General features: G+C 49.2%; 1 long non-coding RNA gene and 1 pseudogene across 1 annotated transcript; both read left to right on the forward strand.

Moving 5' to 3' along the window:
• Positions 1 to 21,787, forward strand: part of LOC136570611 (uncharacterized) — a 708,931-nt pseudogene that overhangs the window by 130,858 nt on the left and 556,286 nt on the right.
• Positions 4,368 to 7,044, forward strand: LOC136570695 (uncharacterized). The gene is made up of 2 exons (XR_010785551.1): positions 4,368 to 5,120; positions 6,477 to 7,044. It is a non-coding gene; the product is annotated as an uncharacterized lncRNA (long non-coding RNA).

Genomic DNA, 21,787 nt, shown 5'->3' on the forward strand with positions numbered 1-21,787 from the left:
TGGAAAACAGAGCGAGAACAAGCAGAGCAGGATGCGGACGAAGAGTTGGGGCAGATAACAGAACCCGACGGGGGGGGGGGGGATGAGGCAGAGGGGGCCTCTGATGGGGAACTTGAAGAAAGTCCGGGTGCCATGCAAGTTACCTGGCAAGCTGCCAAAGCTTCTGGGAAAGCTGCCAAAACTTCTGGGCAACCTGCCATAGCATCCTCTTATCAGACCCCTAAACCTCTTTATCTCACACCTGCACAGCAGCTCACGATGGTGCCTGTATACACTACACCACTACGCCAGTCAGCTGAAATGTCTTTAGCAGAGAGACAAACCCAGCCGTCTGCCCCCCCGTTTCCCTCCGCTCTAGTCCAGCCATCCGCCCCCCGCTCCCCTCTGAGCTGCATGAACAACCTGCAAGGTCGTATCCTCTGCTACCTCACAGTGACGGCAACAGCGAAGCAAGTGATGAGTCGCCCGCAGTAACACCTGAGTTGGGGCAAGGAGCTCTGGCCTCTTTACCTCCCAAGAGCTCTAGCCTTGCTGCCCCATGGACTTTGCCTCCATGTCAAGTAACTGCGCTTCCTCGACAGCCTCAGGAGTTTTGGGAATTTGTTAGGAGGAAAGCAGTTGAAGAAAAGAATTGGGACATGATAGAAAGGTTAGGTGCTCCAAGAGTACCTCAGGAGAACAGTGCCAATGCAAATGTTGCCTGTGATAACCCTATGGCTTCTCCAGGTTTTAAAGCAGCTCCTGGAACAGGGCAGGATGACAGTCATCACGTCTTTGCCTGGAGGGTTGTGCAAGATCTCCAATCAAAAGTGGCTCAGTATGGTATTAATTCCTCACAGGTAATGCAATTAATATGTGTAATTAATGCAGATATGCTTGCACCTTATGACATCATGCATATTGCTACAATTTTATTCCAACCAGTACAATATGGTGTATTTCAAGACACTTGGAGGCGAGCGGCTGAACGCACAGCTTTAACAAATATGCAGTTGCCTCAACACGACCCTCGTCATGCTGTGGGTGTTGATGCCCTACTGGGCACTGGGCCTTTTGCCAACCCAGATTTACAGGAAAGGTGGGATCCTTCGATTTTGGCGCAAGCTCAGCAAATTGGCATGAGTGCCCTGATTAAAACAATGGAAAGGGCAGCTCCAAAACAGAAATATGTCACTATACAGCAAGGGATGAGAGAACCATTTTTGCAATTTGCAGAAAAACTTGCTGCAGCTATTGAGAAACAGGTAGATGATGAAACTTTGCAAGACAAATTGTGCATACAATTGGCTAAAGAAAATGCAAACCCAGACTGCAGAAAGATTATTGACACTTTACCTGGGGAACCCACCTTGTCTGAAATGGTTACTGCTTGCTCGAAAGTTGGTTCAGTCGAGCATAAAATGGCAGCTCTTGCTGCAGTGCTAAGACCTTCAGCAAAATGTTATAATTGTGGACAACAAGGGCACGTAAGGTCACAGTGTACCACAGTGTCAAATGTTGTCCGGAAAACAACATTTAAGCCAAGTGCAGGCAGCGATGTTGTGTGCAATCGCTGTGCTAAACTTGGGCACTATGCTAAACAGTGCAGGAGTAAATATCATGCAAATGGTTCAGCTATTGCCGGGAAACCCAAAGAGGAGCGCGAAGGGGCGCGTGGGGAAACAAATACCCCAACAACCACAACAGCAAATGCGGGCCTTCCCAGCACTGCAAAGCTGCTCATTTGTGAACAATACTCAGGGGCAACAAGCGGGTCCGCAGGGATTGATATACCCACCGCTGACACAGTAACCATTCTGACAAAAGAAATATGTAAAGCGCCCCTCGATGCCTATGGTCCGATAGGATGGGGATTGAGTGCGTTTTTAATAGGGAGATCAAGTACCACACTTAGAGGTATTCATGTGCATCTAGGGCTTATTGATGCTGATTATTTGGGACAGATTCATGCTATGGTATCCATCGATGACCCTCCTGTCACTATTCAGAAAGGAACCTGCATTGCTCAAATTGTACCTTTTGTGAGTTTTGTTCCAAATACAGTGGGCCGAAGTCACGGCACAGGAAGTTTTGGATCAACAGGAGTACCCCAAGCGTTCTGGGCTGAGAAAGTAACAGAGAACCATCCAGAAAAGACATGCATCCTCACCACCAGTGGATGCATGTCCATCCAGGAACCGTATCAGTAACAGGTTTGATTGACACTGGAGCAGATGTCACAATACTCTCGTGACTTTGCTGGCCTCAGTCGTGGCCTCTCACTCATGCAAGTTTTGGACTCCTGGGGTCTGGGGGTGCTACAACAGGTGGCCTGTCAGCCATTGTAATTAATGTGAAACATCCTGATGGCCAACAAGCTAACATCAGACCCTATGTTGCCGATGCTCCTCAAAGTTTGTGGGGACCAGATTGTTTATCTCAATGGGGTGTCAAAATTACTACGGATTTTTAACGGGGGCCACTGTGATGCAGGGCAATGAACGTCCAGTTGTGGCCCTGATATGGTTGACAGATAAACCTGCCTGGGTTGACCACTGGCCCCTTACTACTGAAAAGCTTACTGCCCTGCAAGAGTTAGTCACAGAACAATTGCAAGCAGGAAATATTGAGGAATCATTCAGCCCCTGGAATACCCCTGTTTTTGTAATAAAAAATAAATCAGGAAAATGGAGACTTTTACATGATTTACGGCAGATAAATGCTGTAATGGCAACAATGGGAGCTTTACAACCAGGTTTTCCTACACCTACAATGATTCCACAGGAATAGCAAATAGTTGTCATTGATCTGAAAGATTGTTTCTTCACTATTCCATTGGCTGAGCAGGACAAAGAAAATTTGCTTTTACTGTGCCTTCCATAAATCATGCTGAACCCTGAACACAATAAAAGATATCAATGGAAGGTACTTCCCGAAGACATGAAAAATTTGCCAACTATTTGTCAATGGTTTGTGGCACAGGCCTTGTCAAAAGTGCGGGAGCTATTTAAAAACTGCTACTGTTATCATTACATGGATGATATCTTGTTGGCATCTGATAACAAACAACAGTTATCAGCTCTTAAACAATGTGCTGTGACAAATTTGAAAGCTTTTGGTCTGATCATGGCCCCAGAGAAAGTGCAGGAACACATGCCTTGGAATTATCTAGGTATGTTGGTGACCAACACTCAAGTTATGCCTCAAACTGTGAAGTTAGACATTGATGTTAAAACTGCTACTGATGGACAGAAATTGGTTGGTTCGATAGGTTGGATTCAATCATATTTAGGCATAACTAATCATCAGATGCAGCCATTGTTTGATTTGCTCTCAGGCATCACCTCCTTTAGTGATAGGAGGCAATTGACCCCAGCAGCAAAAATGACCCTAGAAGAAATTGAATTAGCCCTAGCACACAAATTTGTTAACAGGATAGATATCTCTGTTGGAGTTCAATTGTTTATTTTGAGAGACCATGAAATACCATGTGGGATACTGTGTCAATGGAGTGACAACTGGGAAGATCAACTGCATATTCTGGAATGGATATTTTGATCTTTCAGATCTCAGAAAACAGCTCCAGGACATTATGAGCTTTTTGCAGATATTATCATCTGCAAGGGCCGCAGGCGTTGTCGTAAGATTTTGGGACACAACCCTGTGACCATTGTGATACCTGTACAACAGTGGTATTTTGAATGGTGCTTTCAAAATAATCATGAGTTGCAATCTGCCTTATCTTGTTTTACAGGCCAAATAAAATACCATTTGCCTTCTCATCCTGTTCTAACACTGACTAAAGAGATTCCTTTTGAAGGGAAACAAATTTGTTCTCCCGTTCCAGTGGAAGGTATAACAGTTTTTACAGATGGATCCAGGAAAACCAGAAAAGCAGCTGTGGCTTGGAGAAAGGATGATCACTGGGAATAGGAAACAATGATTCAGCAGGGATCTCCTCAATTGGTTGAACTTTGTGCTGTTCTTTTGGCTTTTACTTTATTTCCTGGTTCTGTAAATATAGTTACTGATTCCATTTATGTTACAAATTTGGTTAAGCATTTAGATCAAGCAGTGTTGCATAATATTCAAGAGAAGCCATTGTTTATCATGTTAGTGAAGTCATGGACAGTTATTGGTGCTCGAAAGCATCCTTACTTCATCATGCACATTCATAGCCATACATCATTACCGGGATTTTTTTTTTAAGGCAATGCCTATGTAGATTCTCTAGTAGCTGCTGCTGCAATCAAAACTGTACCCAATGTGTTGCAGCAGGCAATTTTATCTCATCAATTTTTTCACCAGAGTGCTCAAGCTTTACAGCAGCAATTCAAATTGTCCCCTGGTAAAACAAAATCAATTCTTTCTTCTTGTCCTGACTGTCACATGACTCATGTCACTCAATATTATGGTACCAACCCTAGGGGTCTCTCTGCTTTAGAGGAATGGCAAACTGATGTTACTAAAATGCCAGAATTTGGTCGCCCAAAGTATGTTCATGTCACAGCTGATACTTTTTCTCATGCAATGGTTGTTTCAGCATTCACAGGGAAAAAACTTGTGATGCTATTTGTCATTTTTATCATGCTTTTTCTGTCCTAGGTGTTCCGTGTCACGTAAAAACAGATAACGGCCCAGCATATGCTTCACAGAAAATGCAAGCATTCCTTCGTGCTTGGGGCATTGAGCATTCAACAGGCATTCCCCATGTCACCACAGGCCAAGCAATCATTGAAAGGGCTCACAGTCTTCTTAAACGTCAGGTTCAAAAACAAAAAGGGGGAATGCAACAGGAGTCACCTCAAGTGAGATTAGAGAAAGCTGTTTATGTGTTAAACTTTTTGCGTCCCTTACCTGACTCACAGTTATCTCCAACCTTTTACCATTTTTCTTCTTTGAATTCTAGGCAACCAGATTTCCATAGAAATGTCAAGGTAAGGGTCAAGGATTTAATTACTGGTATGTGGTCTGGTCCAGTGGAACTGATAACCTGGGGGGGGGTTATGCTTGTGTTTTGACAGATAATGGTCCTCGATGGGTTCCTGCTCACTGTGTTAAACCTTACCTGGAGCACACAGGAAGGGACAGGATGGATGGTGCCGCAGCTGAAGCAGAACGTGCGGATGACACTGGCTAAGGTCAGATATCAGTACTTAAAGATGGATGAAGGACAGGAATGATTGTATTAAGAATGGGAATGTTAATTTTGTTGATGGTTGTGATTATTGTCTTGTGTTTCCCCTCTCTGCTTGGATTTTTGCAAAGGTCCCTGCAAAAATCCATAGCAGCTGTATTTACAATTCAAAAACAAAAAGGGGGAATTGTGGGAGCGTCTAACAGTGGGCCTGTTAGCTAAAGGAGTGAGAAGGAGCTGAGAAGCAAGAAGAAGCTGATAAGGAGCTCTCTCCAAGGCTGTAACCAAGGAGACCGAGAGAAGTGAGGAATTGAAGAAAGATAAGAGAACTTTGCAGCTGGACAAAGTATTTTTAGAAAGTTAGTTGAAGTCACTGTAACTTTTCACCAATAGTGTTATGTTGACTTATTGTGGCCAATAGTTAGGGCAGAAGAAGCATAAAGGATTAGAAAGTGTATAAAAGGTCAGCCATGTTCAATAATAAAGTGTTGCCATCTGAGACTGCTTGTGGTCTCTGCTTTGTGTCGTGACCGCCTCGACAGTGACAGGGAGGTGTCCCCAATTTCCACACAGCCTCGGTGGCTGTGGAGGCCGAGGCCAAGTAGCTGTGGGATGCCAGCGCCAGCCTGACCACACGTCACTTCCTGGGGACACTTGGGGACATCCATGCCCTCTTTTGGAGTTTCCACTCTGACCCTGGTGGCCCTGGTGCTGTTTGGTGGCCGAGCATTGCCAAAAAAACATCAAGAACATCCCAAGGCTACTTCAGGAATAGTGATGTCACCACTGTGACGTCATCGGGGCAGTGACATCATCAGGGACATCACTCGTGTCACCTGTCCCCTGCCTCCTCCAAATTTGAGACAAATTTGGGGAATTTTCTGGGAATTTTCATTGAAATTGTCCTAAACCATGATGGGAATTCCTGGGGTGATGTCATTTGGGACACTCAGGGGCACGCAGTGATGCTCAGGGACAGGGCAGCAGGTCCAGGGTGAATGAGACCCTTGGTACCTTGCAGCAGAGGCAGCTTTCCACCGTGGCTGCAGCAGAGCTGGGTTTTAAATGACAATATAATAATTGGCTTTTGCATTTCTGTATTGGCTTTTTCATGTTATTCTTGATCACTAGTATTTTCATATAGTCCAATTTATAATTTCTTGTAGCTGCTTTATGGTACAATATAATCTATCAATTTATATGTGCACCATATAGCCTAGTTAATAGTAGTGTAATAAGTAGATATTATATCATAGGCCTTAGGGAAAAATTAAATAGAGACCATACAATGGTAAAATGTTTCGGTGTAATTGACTCAGAGAACGGTGTAAAAAAATTCTGTTGTGTCTCATATCTGCAGACTGGCCTCTCCAGGTGGTAACAGTGACACAAATGTGAGAAGAATTTATGAATTGATCAGGGGGTGTGAAAAAACAGGATGGAACCAGGAGAAGAAATAAAACACATTGACCCAATTTACAGTATGTCCTGCAGACAAGTCAGATGTTAAAACAAAACAAATGTTCCCAGAACATCAAAGCCACTCAGGAATGTCTGAATAATGTCGAAACTCAGGAATACCTTTGTGCCCCTGAAGTGGAACCACATCTGGAGAATGATGGTTTTGTAGGAAATACATTCTGTGCTGTCCCTGTGAGCTAGCAGGGCCTCCTGAAGATAAGGAGAAGCCCCATATCTCTCCTGAAGGAACACCAAGGTCGTTACCAGGGAGACCAGAGGAAGGAGACAAAGTTAAGAGCTATGGACTCTGGCTGGCTCGCAGAGTGACGTGGATCCCTGGTCGCCTGCTGGGAACTTTGTTTCTCTTTTGTGGCTAATGGGCACTGTATGTGTGTTAGATGGGTGTAAATATCCGGAATAACTTTGAAAGCAACGTTGGTCTAATAAATTTCTCTCTTGCACCCTTTTGATGGAGTCGTGTATTATTGTACTGTGTCGTGCTCTATAGCCACATCTGGTGGCCGTCTGCCATGATTGTAACAGGACGGTAAAGAAGAAAAGAAAGTTGAAGGGTACCCTAAAAAAAATATGAGTGAAGGCAGCAGGGATGCTGCGGAGGTCCGGAGCTAAATCAGACGTCTGATTTGAGGTGAGCGATTGGGAAAAATAATGGGAAATAATTTATCACACGAGGAAATTACTGTTTTGTCCATGTGTGTGGGAACTCAGCACATCACTCTGGATGTCCAGAGTTACCGAGAGAATATGATACATGTAGTTTTTAGTATAAAAAGACACGACATCCCCATGGGAGGTCAGAGTGCCCTTGGCTGCCTTGCAGGTCAGACCTCTGTTGGGCAGAAAGAAAATTCTGTAGATAAAGTAGAATAAACAATCTGAAGACTGAAAAACTGAAGAGTCCAGACTCGTCCTTTGAAGCGCGGGCGCCCCAGTTCCACCCTACGCCTGTCCGGGCAGAGACAGACAGCCGACCGGACATCTGGTGTCCCTGGGTGGGCGCCCGGCGGGCACCTGCTGACCCTGGTGGGCTCTGGTGTGCACCTCTCGCAGAGGGGCAACCTCAGAGCGCCGAGCGGGCAGCTCCAGAGCTGGACTTGTTCCCAGGAGAACACTGATAACTCCTTGGGAAAGCAGCCAGAGGAGTCAGAAGAAGCAGCAGCCACTGAGAACATCACACTCCACTTCTGCCAAAGAAGGTTCGTAGCAGAACAGCCCAGATGGGAATCAGAAAGGCGCCTCTGAATCCATCTCCTGTGACCTGCGGGCCGGTGACCAGGAGCCTTCGGACTGCTCTGACGACACAAATTCAGTGAGAAGGTCAAAAATTAAGAACATGGGGGGTGTACTGTCCCAGGAACAATTAGAGGTTCTGTCTGACCTACAAGGCGTGGCAGACGCACACACTAAGGGGATCCCAAAGAAAAAGCTTAAAGATCTGTTGTTATGGGTGCGGTATAATTACCCGTACTCAGAGATGCGTCTGTTGTTTGAAGTGGGTTTTTGGCAGGAAATTAATAGGCACCTCTATCTCTCAGCTACGAAGGATGATAAGACGGCCTTGAAATTGCTGTCTTCTGCAAGAATTATGTTAGAGGCGACCTCAGCTCAGTCTAGGGGGTCGGCCAGGCAACAACTTGTTACAAATCCCACAGGGGCAGAGGGAGGAGAGCAAGGCTCCAATCGGACATTGGCTCTGATCCCAATCGGCCTGGGGGAAACAGCTCCCAAGGAAGGGAGCAGGGAGAAATGTCATTGCCTTCAGTCCCACCTTCCCGAAAACCCAAGGGACCTCCAAAACGTCCTGAAACCCCAGAGAGGGCAGGGGTTTCAGGCTCCAACTCAGGCACAGACGACACCATTCCAATGCCAGACGAGTTAAGATTTTCTCCCAGCGAGATCGAGGAAATGGGTCGTTCCTTAGGAGCGCACTTTCCCGATTCGCAGGAGCCAGAGGGAGACAGGATGAGACAAGTGGCGGAGACGGGAAGGGGGGTCAAAGGGGGACAAGAGGGAAGGGGGGATGCGCTCTCTCACGGCAGGCACAGCAGCGGTGCTAGCTGGCGGGAGGGGCATGGAGGCAATGGGGGACACGGGTTCTGGTGTGGCTTTTGCGGGCGCAGCGCCGAGGGCGGTGGCAATCTTGGCTGGCGCGGTGCCAAAAGTGCACATGAAGGGCAAGGCTCGCGGGACATCTGGGGAGGGCTCTCAAACCAATGCAGCAGTGTCAGACGCGGGCAGTGAGGGTGGAGCAGCTGCAGGGCTCCAGCCGGCTACCGTAGGGAGACACAGGGAACGGACGGTGATGATATCAAACCCGGAAGTCATGACGCGGAGATCAGCCCGGATCGCAGCGTGAAAGGGGGTACCGCCAGGGGGAGGGCTGCACGCTCCGGCGGGGGGTGTGGATACAGCATCAGAGGAGGAGGAGAGAGGGTCAGGAACAGACACCGGGGGGAGACTTCAGAGGCGGAGCGGGACGGAGACAGTGACGTCAGTTCAGGGGACGCAGGAGGCTTTCCCGAGGGCGCGCATGCGCAGAAAGTATGGGCAGAGCACGGTCAGAGGCGGGTCCGATCCCCCGTGACGTCTCGGGCCAGGAGGAGGGGCTGTGATCGGGGTTCAACATCCCGGGGCTGCACCCCCTCTCTGATCCCGATGCCTTCAGTTTCAATCCCTGTGGTCCAAACCTCTTCCATCCAAGGGAGACATTCACGTATTCAACCTCCACTGTCAGCTCAGTCAACAGCCATGCAGACTCGGTCTCAAACACGATCGCAAGAGTTGCAGTCTGCTGAACAGGAGCCGATCGAGTTCGTGCCGTCATCACGGTCGGCCAGGCAGACGACAGCGCCACCTCATGGGGGGATGACCGCAGTGCAGGACATGCCAGGCCTGTTCGACAGCGCCACAGCGCCACCTGCTGGCGAGATTGCAACAATGCAGCGATTTTTCCAACAAGGTATAAAAAGAAAACTACATCAAAGAAAACAAGAACAACACAACAAATGGATAATCCCTCGTCAACTTCAGGATCTCTTGAAGTTGAGGACAATTCAGATGAAGCGCAATCACAAGGAGAAGACATGATACCAATCACAGCATCAGAAGGAATTCCCGCAAGGATGTTTTCGGCAGCAGAAGCAGCAAAAAGCTTTCTGCATTCTTTTGATACAGCAAGAAGAACATGATCATGAGAACCTCAAGTTTCTTTTTCGGATTTGGCAGCGAGACCAAAAACCTCAAAACAAAGAATGTGGAACAAAGAATCACCAAGGACCTCCACGATTCCAGTATGCATGCAACTGCCAATGGGGTTTTCAGAGGAGGAAGAAGAACAGCCAGTGGAACCAACGGACTGGAAAAAAATTAGAAAAATGCTAGCAAAAGAAAAAGATTTGTTTAAAGGATCAGAAGATATAATAATGCCAGTGACATACGATGCACAAGGTCAGAATCTGAGGTGGGAAAGGTTGGGTCATGAAGTAGTCAAAGACTTAGGAAAGGTCATTCAGAATAATGGGCTGAAATCACAATTCTTCAAACAACTCCTGAGGGGGACATTCAATATGTACGACCTCACACCATATGATATCCAAAGCCTTGTGTCAATGATTCTCACGGACACACAGAGTCTCATCTGGGAAACAAGATGGCAAAGGTATCTCACAGAGTTGAGAAACAGTTATCAAGGTGGGCCAAACGCAAATCTCACAGAGGCACAGTTGGCAGGGGATCCTCCAGATGACAGTCCAGCAGAGCAAGCAGCACGACTTCCACGACGAGTGTTGAATGACATCAAGGAAGCAGCACACAGAGCGATCTTGCAGATTGCTCCAGCGGGAGTTCAGGACGTTCCATTCTCATGCATCAGGCAAGGTCCCACGGAACCATTCTCGTCATTCATAGATCGACTCTCGCAAGCTGTGGATCGACAAGTGACTGATGAGGCAGTGAAGAGACCTCTCATGGAAAGTCTAGCCTTAGGCAATGCCAACCCGGATTGTCAACGGGTCATCAGTGCAATGCCAGGACGACCATCCTTGGCAGAGCTGGTGGAGGCATGCAGCAAGGTGGGAACACCTCAGCATGTCGCGTCGATCGTGAGGGACGAGCTGAGAGGAGAATGGGAAGAACAGATGAAAAGACACGGAAAAATAGTTGGAAGACAAAGTGTTGGAAAAAGTGCTGGAAGAAGTACTTCAACAACAGGGTAAAGTTCTTGCAACCATCCAGAAAAAGAACAATCTGTCGGGAGGACAATGCTACAAGTGTGGAGCGTTTGGGCACTTGAAGAAGAATTGTCCACAAGCACACGCACAAGTGCAGACGCAAAAACCAGAAAAGCCACTTTGTGCACGGTGCGGAAGAAGAAGGCACTCTGTGAAAGAATGTTATTCTCAGACGGACGTGGAAGGGAATCCTTTACCGTATCCGGGAAACGGGAAAAGGAGCGCGCCCACAAACCGTCAGCGCACGTTGACACAAGTGATGGCAGTGACACAACAGCAAAAAGAACAGTCATCGAGGAACGTCAAGCAGACGCCCTCAGCAAAGTCTTCAGCCGATTCCCCAGCGACCCAGACCTCCTTCCAACAGGAGCACAGTGCACATTGGCAGCTTCAAAATTAGTATGCTTTCTGGATGAAAGTCATGCGGAGATTCCTGTCACCCTGGTTTTTTAAGATTTTCTAAGCCTTCTGATGTTGACATTCTTGTAGTGAACTTTCTCACACACTTTCTGTAAATAACTCATTGTTTTGCATTCCTTTATGGAGGAGGAGAGAGTTGATGGACTGTTGGTTTAACCAGTGGCATTGGAGAGGTGCCACTGTCACCCTCCAATCCACTGTCACTTTTGGAAAACTATAAATGTTGGAGTCAGAAAATAAACGGCCCTTTTTTCTCTTTCACCTTGAGAACGGTGTGAGTGTGTGTTCTTTTGTGTCCTATAGTGACATCTGGTGACCCCAACGTGTGTATTGCAGCAGACTGCGGTGAGGTTTTCCCCCCCGCCTCTCTCTTTGGTGCTCTGCCTGCGGTTCTTAGGGTAATGGCAAGCGCTGTGGGTTTTGAGGAGGATCTCCTCCTTTTGGATCTTTGGAGGGGGGTCCTGGAGTGGAAACAGATTTCTGTTTCCTGGGATGATTTTGAGAGATTGTTTCTGTGGGCCCGAGAGCGAGGGTTTCTTTCAGGTCCTGAGAAGGTGTTCTCCAGGGAGGAGTGGTCTCATGTGGGGACCCGCCTCATGGAGGCCCTTTTTGATGATTGCACTCTAGATGCGGGACCGCTGCTGGTGCAGTGGAAAAGATGTGTGGAGCTTTGGGAGGGGTCTGGTTCTTGTACCCCTCAGAGTTCCCAGGGAAGCTCTTCTGTCTCGGACGTGGAGGAGGGGGAGTTTGAGTTTTTGTCCGATGTGGAGTCCCCCTCCCCGCCTCCGGACGGTGTGCTGGGGGGCTGAGCCCCGTGGGTTTCTGCGGGCTCTGTGGATTCGGCGGGCCGTCCTCGTCCTGCTTCGCCCGGTATGGGCGGTGGGGTGGGGGACGGGTTGCCTTTTCTTTGTGCCTTTCCGGTTCTTGAGGGCCAGCCTCTGCCTCGGCTTGAGTCTGGTTCGGTGACAACCTGGTGTCCGAATTGCGGGCTTTCCACGAAGTTCCCCCTGGCCACGGCAGGGGCGGGGTCGCCCGCCTCCAAGCTGGGCTCCTCGGTGTGGGGGACAACTTTGCCCGTCTCTGGGCCAGCGCAGCCTGCTGGGCATGTGCAGTCGGTGGACGCAGCCGGAGGGGGGGGGGCGTCGGTCGGCGTTCTGTCCGGCCCCGCTCCGGTGGGCGGGCAGCCCGCCCCTCTCTGCTCGGTGGGGGCGGTACCCGCTGGGCAGTCTTGTGGTTTGGGACGGACCCTCATAGGGGGCTTGCCGGGCGCCCTGGTGCCGTCCCGCAGTGACTGCGTCTCTCTTGGCGTCCCGTCCCTCCCCTGTGTCGGGGGCCGGGGGCCCCGCGCCGGTCTCGTCCCAGTCCACGCAGGATTTTCTGGCCGCGCTGGTACCTGTGTCCGCCGGGGCGCCCCCTGCTGGAGCTGTAGCGCGACAGGGCACTGGGGTGTTTACCTTTAGCGCACCTGTTGACACGGCCAGCGGGAGGCCGGTGGGTGCCTGGGGCCACGGCACTTCCTCGTCGAATTTGGGGACGCTTCCCGCATGTCAGGTGACCGTGCGTCCCAGGCACCCCGAGCATTTTTGGCGAGAGGCGAAAACCAAGACCGACGAAATGAATGAGCCTGTTTCCTCATGGCACCTGCAGGGTAACGGGGCGGGCTCCTTTGGCTCTGCCGGTGCTGCAGGGGACCCAGGGCCGAGTGGTGTTGGCCTGGCTCCCAGGCGATCTTCGTCTCTTGTCCCTGTTGGGCCTGAGGACCGGGGTGCGGCAGGTGCAGTGGCTTTGCCAGGGGATCCTCAGGTTTTCCCTGTGCTCAGGGGTGCTGCTCATAACACCCATGAACCCCTTTCATATAAGCTGGAGAAGGAGCTCCGTGAGGCAGTTGCTCAACATGGTTTGGGGTCCACTGAGGTTATGCGGACTCTCTGGAGGGTTGATTCGGATATGCTGACGCCTCACGATCTCCGTCGTGTGGCATGTTCTCTTTTTGACCCTGTGCAGTATGGTGTTTTTGAGACCAAGTGGGCTCGTTTGGCGGCCCATGTGGTGCTACGGAATGCTGCACTGGGTCCACAGGACCCCAGGCGTGGGGTTGTGGCTGACATGCTGCTGGGAACAGGGCTTTATGAGAATGTTCAAGGGCAGGTTGGATTTGATCCCCTTGTGCTTGAACAGTGCCACTCGCTGGGCATGGCTGCAATTGTTCAGACCCTGGAAATGGCTGCTCCGAGGCCGCCGTTCTCGACCATTGTCCAGGGGGATGACGAGCCTTTCATGACGTTCGCAGAAAGGCTGATTGCATCCGTGGAGAGGCAGGTGCCTGATCCTGTGGCAAGGAGTGCTATGATTACGAACCTTGTCAAGTGCAATTGCAATGCTGCTTGTAGGAAAGTCATAGTGGGTCTGCCTGGTGATCCTACTGTTTCTGAGATGGCAGAGGCCTGTGCGGACATCGTCCCCCTGTATCAGAAGTTTGCTGCCATGGCTGCCGCTGTGCAACCGGTTTGGGCGGCGCCGCAGGGCAAGCGGCTGTGGCGGGGGATTGCACAGGCTGGCAAGAAGCAGAGGAAGAAAGCGCAGAAGGTGAAGTTCCCCATGTTCTTGTGTGGTCGGTGTGGTAGGCCGAATCATATGTCCGATGTGTGCAAGGCGACTGTTCATGCTAAGGGCCAGGCTTTGCCAGGCTCGGGAAACGGCAAGCGGAGCGTGCAGGGGGGACGCGTGCGGACACAAGCTTCTCTCCAGACCCCGGTGCCGATGGAGGTCTCCTTTGCCGGCTTGCAGCCAGCCCCCGTGGATCAGCAGGAGTGGATGTCTGCACCGCAGCAACAGTTGTGTTAGAGTCTTCTCAGATAAGCAAGGTTCCCCTGGATGCCTTTGGTCCCTTGGGTGGGGGCATGAGTGCTCTCCTTATGGGGACGTCTAGTGCCACCCTTCAGGGCATCATTGTGCACCTGGGGCTCATTGATGCGGATTTCACAGGGCAGATTTGTGCCATGGTCTCCACACCCACCCCCCCATCACGATCCCGAAAGGGACGCGGCTTGCTCTACTTGTGCCTTTCAAGTCCTCTGTTCGCAGGTCAGCTGACCAGTCGCGTGGAGCTGGCGGTTTTGGCTCCACTGGGCCGCCTCAAGTTCACTGGGCTGCTGTCCTGACCAAGGACCGTCCCGAGATGCTGTGCACCCTGTCTGTTCCTGGTGCGACACCGCCGGAAGTCCACGTCCGCGGGCTTCTCGACAGCTGTGCTGACGTCACGGCTCTCTCCCTTGTGACCTGGCCCCCAGAGTGGCCCTTGGATCCAGTGGGGACATCTATTCCTGGCCTGGGAGGGACGGCGCAATGTTACGTGAGCCAACGGCCCGTGCTGGTCACGAACCCAGAGGGACAGATGGCCTGGGTTAGGCCTCATGTTACTTCTACTCCTGCCAACCTTTGGGGGAGGGATGCTCTGTCTGTTTGGGGGGTGCACATTGGGACGGATTTTTGATGGGGGCCACTGCAGTGAAGGGCGCAGAGTGTCCGACGCCTCCTTTATGGTGGCTGGTTGACAAACCTGTATGGGAAAAGCAGTGGCCCCTCCCTCAAGAGAAGTTGAATGCCCTTCAGAATCTGGTGCAGGAGCAGTTGGACCAGGGTCATCTGGAGCCTTCTACCAGCCCCTGGAACACTCCTGTCTTCTGCATCAAAAAGAAATCTGGGAAATGGAGGTTGTTACAACACCTCCAAAAGGTCAATGCCGTGATGGAAAGCATGGGAACATTGCAGGCAGGTGTGCCATCGCCTACCATGGTTCCTGTAGACTGGCCGGTCCTCATTGTGGATCTGAAGGATTGTTTCTTTGCAATTCCTTTGCATCCCGATGACAGACCAAAATTTGCCTTCTCAGTGCCAGCAATTAACGAGGCTGAGCCTGCACAGAGATACCAATGGAGGACATTGCCTAAGGGCATGTGCAATTCTCCTGCCATATGCCAGTGGTATGTGGCCCGTGCCTTGTCTGAAGTTCACAGGCAGTTTCCTAATGTGCGTCTGTATCATTATACGGACGACATTTTGGTGGCCGCGTCCACCCTGGATGAGCTGCTGAGGATTCAGCCTCGGTTGCTTGATGCTTTGCATGCTCAGGGACTGCAGGTGGCTCCGGAGAAGGTCCAACAGCAACCACCTTGGAAGTATTTGGGGGTCAAAATTCTGGAACGGACGATCCGTCACCAGGAGGTGCAATTTGTGCATCCTGTGAGGACACTGAATGATGCCCAGAAATTGGTAGGTGTCATCATCTGGTTGCGTCCGTATTTGGGAGTAACCGATGCGCAGTTGTCTCCTCTGTATGATTTGCTGAAAGGAGACGCTGATCTAAAGTCACCTCGCACATTGACCCCTGAGGCGCATAAGGCGTTGGAGGTGGTTCAGCGAGCTGTTTCAGCTTGCCAAGTTCATTGCATTGATCCCTCTGTTGATGTCACTGTGTTCATCACCACTCCAGATTCATATCCCACGGGTATCATTGGCCAGTGGAGTGACAAATGGTCCGATTCCTTGCACATTTTGGAATGGGTTTTCCTGCCCCATCAGCCACAGAAGACGGCAACTGCGTTGTTTGAGCTGATTGCTCGCTTGATAATCAAATGCCGGCAACGGTGTTTGCAATTGCTGGGTGCGGATCCCTCAAAGATCATACTCCCAGTGCAACAGGAGGATTTTGACTGGAGCTTTGCAAACAATGTGTCCCTGCAGAGTGCTCTGGAAAATTTTTCAGGGCAGGTCATTTATCATCTGCCCAGTCATAGGCTACTGCATATGGCAAAATTCACACAAATCTCTCTGCGGCCCAAAAATAGCCAGGAACCCGTGCAAGGACCCACCGTCTTCACTGATGGTTCAGGGAAAATAGGAAAGGACATTGTTACTTTGAGGGACGGATCTGAGTGGCAGGTTCTGGAAGGTCATGAGGATGGGTCAGCCCAATTGGTTGAATTGAGGGCTGCTGTCATGGTATTTGAGAAATTTTCCCAGGAACCTTTCAACTGGGTCATGGATTCCGCCTATGTGGCTGATACCGCACAGTGGTTGGGTCATCCGGTCTTGAAAGAGGTCAGTAATCCTGCCTAGTTTCATTTACTGAAGACCTTGTGGTGTGCCATTCAGGCCCAAGTTCATCCATTCTGTGTTCTGCATGTGAGGAGTCACAACAATTTGCCGGGCTTTATAGTGGAAGGTAACACGAGGGCTGACAAGCTGGCTAACCCAGCGTGGGCAGCACCTCAGCCTGATACACTCACGCAGGCCAAGGCATCGCATGGGTTTTTCCACCAAAATGCACATACCCTGCAGAAGCAGTTTCAGCTGACACCAACCGAGGCTCGTGACATTGTTGAGTCATGTGATGACTGCCATGCACTTGCTCCGCCTTTGCCGGCAGGGGTAAACCCCAGAGGCCTTAGGGCCTTGGAGCTTTGGCAGTCCGAGGTCACCCAGATTGCCGAGTTTGGCTGGCTCAAGTATGTGCATGTCACGGTGGACACGTTCTCCTCTGCGATGTGGGCTTCTGCTCACACTGGAGAAAAGGGCCATGATGTCCTTGCCCACTGGAGGCAGGCCTTTGCCGTTCTGGGCATACCTTCTGCTGTGAAAACCAACAATGGTCCTGCTTACGCATCGCAAAAGGTGTGGCAGTTCCTGCAGTTGTGGGGTGTTTCGCACAAGTTCGGGATCCCTCATTCTCCGACTGGTCAAGCTATTGTAGAACGCGCTCATGGTACTCTGAAGCAGGTTCTTCAAAAACAAAAACGGGGAATGCAGGATGAAACCCCGCACAGTCGGTTGGCAAAAGCTTTGTACACAATCAATCATCTCACTGTGCCACAGAACTCAAATAACCCTGTCATTTTGAATCACCATCTCTCGTTGCAGGCTGCGGACAAGGCACATCAGCCTCAAGCGAAGGTTCGGGTGCGGAATTTAGTCACCAAACAGTGGGAGGGTCCCTATGAGCTTATCGCTTCGGGGCGTGGGTATGCTTGTGTATCCACAGATACTGGGGTACGCTGGGTACCTTGGAAATGTGTTCGCCCTGACCTGCGACCGCAGAGGCAGAATCCAGCCAACGAGCAAGACGGAGACCGTGACCAACCTGAAAGGGATCAAGCGGGCGGATCATTGAGTGATGACTCAGATGAAGATGACAGGAGTTATCACTCTGATGATTTGTCCGCAAGTGGACACTGAGCATTGTTCATGTTTTCCTTTTTACATTGTTCATTTTCTTTTCTTTTTCTTTTTAAATGGAAAAAGGGTGAGATGTCACCCTGGTTTTTTAAGATTTTCTAAGCCTTCTGATGTTGACATTCTTGTAGTGAACTTTCTCACTCACTTTCTGTAAATAACTCATTGTTTTGCATTCCTTTATGGAGGAGGAGAGAGTTGATGGACTGTCGGTTTAACCAGTGGCATTGGAGAGGTGCCACTGTCACCCTCCAATCCACTGTCACTTTTGGAAAACTATAAATGTTGGAGTCAGAAAATAAATGGCCCTTTTTTCTCTTTCACCTTGAGAACGGTGTGAGCGTGTGTTCTTTTGTGTCCTACAGCGACAGATTCCAACAGGTATCCGCGGAGATTCATATAAGAGACAAGATTTTTTAATAATAGGACAAGACAAAAGCAGCATCCTTGGACTCATTGTTTATCCAATAGTTGTTTCAGCGGACAAGAATACAGAACTGACAGTTTTGGCAAAAGCGCTTCATCCACCGTTGACCGTGGCAGAAAACACTCAGGTTGCGAGAGCTTTCGCCTGGCCACCACCCACCACTGAAGAAGTCATGTCACAGATAATTTTTGGTGAGGAAGGGCTTCCTTTGAAGGAGCATGTTGAAATACACACTACATGGATAAAGCACATAGGTCGAGACCGACCCACACTCACATGCCAATTAACTTGTGGAGACAGAACAATAGAGGTCAGAGGCATGCTTGATACAGGGGTAGATGTCACAGTAATATCCTACATCTTTTGGCCTCGCAACTGGAGCTTGATTGCGCCCTTGGGATCTCTCTCAGGCATAGGGGGAGTTTCTCTGTGTCTGCAGAGTGAGAATGCCATCGTTGTCACGGGACCAGGAAACAAGACGGCGATCATTCGTCCTTTCGTTGTGCAGAAGCCAATCACAGTTTGGGGACAAGATCTCTTGGCACAATGGGGCACGAAGATCGAGGTGGATTTTTAGTCGGGGTCACTGCGGCACTCGCCACATTGAAGTTGACTTGGAAAACGGATGATCCAGTCTGGGTGGATCAGTGGCCCCTGGGGCGAAAAAAGTTGAGTGCATTGAAAACCCTGGTCCAAGAACAGTTGCAGAAGGGACACATCAAGCCAACAAACAGCCTTGGAATTCTCCAGTGTTCGTCATCAAAAAGAAGCTGTCAGGCAAATGGAGACTGTTGCACGATCTCAGGAAGATCAATGAAGTCCTCGAAGACATGGGACCGCTTCAGCTGGGTCTTCCATCTGTTTCGATGATTCCCAGAGATTGGCCGCTTGTGGTCATTGACCTCAAGGACTGTTTCTTCAGCATTCCGCTTCATCTGGATGATGCTCTGAGGCTTGCCTTTTCAGTTCCAAGTATCAACAAGGAAACGCCTCTGCAGCGGTACCATTGGGTGGTCCTTCCTCAAGGCCTCAAAAACTCGCCGACAATCTGCCAATGGTACATGGCACAAGCTTTGCCACCAGCGCGGAAGAAATTCCCGAAGGTGAGAATCATTCACTATATGGATGATTTGCTCATTGCGGCATCGACACAACAAGAGCTGCAAAAGGCTCATGACTGTGTGATTGCAGAAGTGCAAAAGGCAGGTCTGGAAATCAGTGTTTCAAAGATTCAGGAGGTCGCGCCTTGGAAATATCTAGGGTGGAAGATCTCGGAGAAAACAATAAGGCCTCAAAAGATGGAAATCAGCACAAAAGTCAACAATCTGCATAATTTACAACAACTTCTAGGGGAAATCAATTGGATGAGGTCGATTTTGGGAATCACAAACAATGACATTCCAGCGTTGCTTGATCTCTTGAGAGGAGAGGCAGACATTCAATCTCCCAGGACGCTCACAGAGGAAGCGAAGAAGGAGTTGGAAAAAGTTACAGATGCCATTCAGAAGAGACAGGCACATCGATTCGCTGAATCGTTGCCTTTCCAATTAGCAGTGTTGGGAAAGAAAGCACAATTCCATGGTTTGATCTTCCAATGGAATGCATCTCAGAGAGATCCTTTGATAATCATGGAGTGGATTTTCTTACCGTATAGGCCTTCAAAGACAATTCTGACAGATTTGGAGATGGCAGCACAGATCATCATAAAGGGGAGAACAAGATTGCTGACAATGGCGGGACGAGAATTTTCAAAGATTTATCTGCCTTTGAAGAAAGATTATTTCGATTGGGCGATGCAGAAATCAAAAGATTTGTTAATTGCGTTGTTAGCTTTTCCAGGAGCTTGCACCATCAACTTTCCGCAACATAGAATGTTGCAGTCGCAAATATGCTACAGAGCAAAGCCAAGAATAAGTTAAGAACCTCTGGATGGGATCACAGTGTTCACTGATGGCTCAGGAAAGACACACAAGTCAGTGATCACGTGGATGAACTGAACGACAGGGGAATGGGAATCAAACGTGAAGACGGTTCAAGGCTCTCCACAAATGGTGGAATTGGCAGCTGTTGTCTGAGCATTTCAGTTGTTCCAACAACCTCTCAATTTGGTCACGGACTCTGCATATGTTGCAGGTGTGGTCAAGCGATTGGAAGGTTCACTCTTGAAAGAAGTCAGCAATGAAGTTTTATATTCCTATCTGGCAAGCATGAAAACAGTGCTAGAAAGCAGGAAAGAAGAATATTTCATCACTCACATCAGAGTGCACACAACACTTCCAGGATTTCTAGCGGAAGGGAATGCTCAGGCAGACAGATTGACAATGCCCATTTCACAAACACTTCCGGACATTTTTGAGCAAGCATGACTGAGTCATGCATTTTTTCATCAGAATGCGCAGGTGCTGATGGAATCCTTTTGTCTCACAAAAACTCAGGCGAGGGAAATCATTAGTGCTTGTCCAGACTGTCAGCTTGTGCAGCCACCTGCTTCAACAGGAGCAGTCAACCCACGAGGACTGCAAAGTCTTCAGCTGTGGCAAACAGATGTCACAAAATATCCATCATTTGGGAGACTCAAAAATGTTCATGTTTCAGTAGATACATTCTCAGGGGCAGTCTTTGCTTCAGCACATGCAGGGGAAACAGCAGAACATGCTTGTCGACATTTTTTACAAGCGTTTGCATCATTAGGTGTACCTCAAGAAATAAAAACAGATAATGGTCCAACATATACAGGCAGGGTGCTTGACAGATTCCTGAAAAGATGGGGTGTCAGGCACACATTTGGCATTCCACATTCACCCACAGGTCAGGCAATCATTGAAAGAACACACCACACCCTGAAATCCCTTTTGGACAGGCAAAAAAGGGGGGAGCCAGAGGCGACACCACACATGAAGTTAAACAAAGCATTGTATGTGTTGAATTTTCTTAACAGTTCGTCTTCTGAACCCAATCCACCAATCGTGAGACATTTTTCAAACAGCTCTCAGGCAAAACTAAGGGAGAATCCTTTGGTTTTGATCAGAAACCCAGAGACAGGACAAATAGAGGGTCCTTTCAAACTAATCACTTGGGGCAAGGGTTTCGCTTGTGTTTCCACAGGGCAAGGGCTGAAGTGGGTGTCAGCGCGACACGTGAAGCCATTTCGGACAAGAGAGCGAGAGGGCACTGATCCCAGAAGCAGAGAAACAAGCACGCAGACGGAGGAAGAAACTCAAGTTGTGAGCAACAACTCAGAAGAGGGACAAAAGGAATAAAAACTTTGGGGGTTTTTCCTTTGTGGCTTTGAGTGAGAGCATGACAATGATTTTTCATAAGGATGAAGTCATGAGCTTCATGATGCTCATGCTTTCATCTGTTGCTTTAAGCAATGGAGCAAATCTACCCATCAATCAACCAAATCAAAATGTTTGGGAAACGTTAGCCCAGGCAGCAAATTTAGAAAGTATCTGCCTGACACATTCGAAACCAGGGAAACCATTCACAGCATGCATGGTTGGGTTGCCAGTGGATGAATGGCATATTCCAGGGCATTCTCCAATGGAGATTTCGCAGGTCATCAAAGATTCTGTGAATGAATGGTGTGCTTGGACACATCTTTTACCTGTGGCTTCTACCGAACCGCAGGAATTAGAAATTTTCGGGTCCACAACAATGGAACTATGCATGAAATTTGAAATTTCGAATGTGTCAAGGACAAACAAAAGCATTGATGTCACTCCAAATCACAAGTTTTATAGAAACGCGTCAGCTTGGTGGAATCACACCGAGACGACAGCCAAAGGATCAATCCAGGTCCCAGTGCAATTTCCACGTGGGTTGTTTTTAATTTGTGGGGACAGAATTTGGCACGGCATTCCTGCAAATGCCAAGGGAGGT

The sequence above is a fragment of the Molothrus aeneus genome, unplaced genomic scaffold (genome assembly GCF_037042795.1).
Source record: "Molothrus aeneus isolate 106 unplaced genomic scaffold, BPBGC_Maene_1.0 scaffold_35, whole genome shotgun sequence".
Classification (NCBI taxonomy): Eukaryota; Metazoa; Chordata; class Aves; order Passeriformes; family Icteridae; genus Molothrus; species Molothrus aeneus.